Below are 2,895 nucleotides of genomic sequence, written 5' to 3'. Positions count from 1 at the left end.
TGGATGAGAACTTTGCCTATTGGTCCGCCTCGTTTCAACGAGCAGGAAAATGTTTCTCTTCGTCCCTCGCCCTTGGTACCAATGTTGTTGCCAACATAAGTGATAGGCTATCCTATGACTTACCTTGCTATCATGACTGTGCAAAATGTTAGCACCCTTCCTGCTTTTAACCCACATGGTGGGCCCGTAACCCATAGTTCCACAAGATCGAAACCGGATTCTCCTGTACACCCCTATTTCTAAAGTTATTCCTCACATTTGGCTTCGTATGAAAATCACGAGCCACCTTCCGAGAGATGATCTATTCTGGTATCAGACGCAATACTTAATCCCATTGCTCTGAACCCCTTTCACCCTCTGTTTCAGGCAACAAATGATTGCCTACCCAGTTGAAGCTTCTTATTGCACCTTGCTCTCGATGTCTTCTTGAATTTTAACTTGAGAGATGCCTCTATGCCACGTTCACTGAGATAGCCCCTAGGTACCTATCTTATGTTGAGCTCCGTCCTTTCTGAGTCTTTCCCCCTTACTCCACCCCTTAAATCTCGGGACGAGATTTCTTGTAGAGGGGGAGAATTGTGACGCCCGGATAATTAAGCTACAGTAATCTTCCGCTAATGAGGCCACGTCACCATGATTTCTATTGTTAAACTCTCATTGATTCGAAACCGGTTCAAATTCAAATTTAAAATGAAGTCAAAAATAAAAGTTTTCAAATGTCAAAACTAAAATGTGCAAGCTGTGACAAATAATTTATAAGTATTGCTGGTGAAGAAACCAAGTTTTTATAAAATGTTTAAGTGCTCAAAAACAATGAAAACAATGGCTTAAACAATCATTTAAATGCCTTTTGTAATTTCCAAAAATTTAAACTATTTTATTTATGGGTGAAACTTTTTGTGGCAAAGGTATAAATAGTAATACTAATTTAGCAACTACTTTTGTATTATTTTTTTCTAAACTCAAATATTGTGGAGAATAAATAAAACTTTAAAAAAGAAAAATAAACAAAAAGAAAACACAAACAAAAACAAAAAATAAAATAAAAGAACAAAACCCCTTGGGGGCCTAGTGGCCTAGTTGACCCACAAAGCAACCAGGCCGGCCCACACTCCCGTACACCCCCTCTCCCCTATTCACGCAGAAGCTCGTGGCCACCGCCGATGGGCGCCACGGCCTCGGTAGCCGCCGTGGCAGCCATCCACCGGCGCCGCCCCCTACTTAACTCGACGCCTCTTCCCCGGACCGAACCCTAACATGCCTCTCTCCTCATTGACTCTCTCTCTCTCTCTCTCTCTCGCCCCAGATCTGTCGCTACGCGCACACCCGCAACCTCCATCGCCATGGCCTCCTTCTTCCGCGCGCTCCCCGCCATCCCCACCGGCTGGGACTGTGTCTCACAGCTCCGCCGTGCTCCTCTGCTTCGTCTACCCCAACAAACCAAAGTCGGGAGCCCCTGCAACGCCGGATCCACCACATTCTTCAACCTCCAGTCACCGGAAAGCTTCGCTGATTCCGTCGCCACCACTACACCTCGCGCCTCCTCGAGTGGCTCCTCGTCAACGATGTGAGCACGCGCCCGGAACCCTTCTATTTCACCATCTACTTTGTGCCCATAGCCTAGCTAGACGTTGCGCCCGAAGCTCACCGTCGCAGTTCATGTCGCCGTCGTGGCCACTGCTCGCGAAGCTCACGACGAGCTCCGCCTCGTGTTCTTGGAGTTCTCAGGAACCTGTAGCACCCAACCCCGTCGCTTCCCATGTCCTACATTGCCGCCTTGAGTTCGCCATGTGTCGTGGAATAGTCATGGCAAATGTCCTAGTGTAAGGACTTAGTCGTAGAGCCATCGCCACTAGGTTAGCTTAAAGGGGTTAAACGGGACAAAGGACACGGGAGTTTATACTGGTTAGGCCCCTTGTGGTGAAGGTAAAGGCCTAGTCCAGTTTGAGGTGGTATTGCTTATGTCTCGATTACCAGGGAGCGAATCTGCTTGACCTAGCTTTCGATCTGTTGTTTCTCATCCTGAATCGCTGTCGGGTCGTCCCTTTATATACACAGGTTGATGCCCAACGGCTCATGGAGTCCCGGCCGGATCATAGACAAAGTGTTCAGCTCGGTGACTACCTATACATGCCTTACAATACAAGTCTTACATATATGGCGGTTTACCCCTACGGGCCTTGAGTCGCCTTTGGGCCTTGTGTCGGTGTCAAAACCGGTGGATCTTGTGTAGGGGGTCCCAAACTGTGTGTCTAAGGTTGATGGTAATAGGAGGCAGGGGACACGATGTTTACCCAGGTTCGGGCCCTCTCTATGGAGGTAATACCCTACTTCCTACTTGATTGATCTTGATGAATATGAGTATTACAAGAGTTGATCTACCACGAGATCGTAATGGCTAAAACCCTAGAAGTCTAGCATGTATGATTATGATTATGATTGCCTCTGTGGACTAAACCCTTCGGTTTATATAGACATCGGAGGGGACTAGGGTTGTACAAAGTTGGTTACAGAGAAAAAAAATCTACATATCCGAACACCAAGCTTGCCATCCACGCAAAGGAGAGTCCCATCCGAACACGGGAAGAGGTCTTCTGTCTTGTATCTTCATAGCCCATTAGTCCGGCCCACGTTACATAGTCCGGCCGTCCGAGGACCCCTTAATCCAGGACCCCTCAGTAGCCCCTAAACCAGGCTTCAATGACGAGGTGTCTGGCGCACAAATTGTCTTCGGCATTGCAAGGCGAGTTCCTTCTCCGAATACTCCCAAATAGTCTTTGAACACAAGAATCGTGTCCGGCTGTGCAAAACAAATTCCACACAAAACCGCAGAGAGTATAATATTTCACGAGTCCAATCTGCTGACAATTTTTTGGTAACATGACCTCACGTCGC

The sequence above is a fragment of the Triticum dicoccoides genome, chromosome 2B (genome assembly GCF_002162155.2).
Source record: "Triticum dicoccoides isolate Atlit2015 ecotype Zavitan chromosome 2B, WEW_v2.0, whole genome shotgun sequence".
Taxonomy (NCBI): Eukaryota; Viridiplantae; Streptophyta; class Magnoliopsida; order Poales; family Poaceae; genus Triticum; species Triticum dicoccoides.
Note: the sequence above shows the minus strand (reverse complement) of the source record.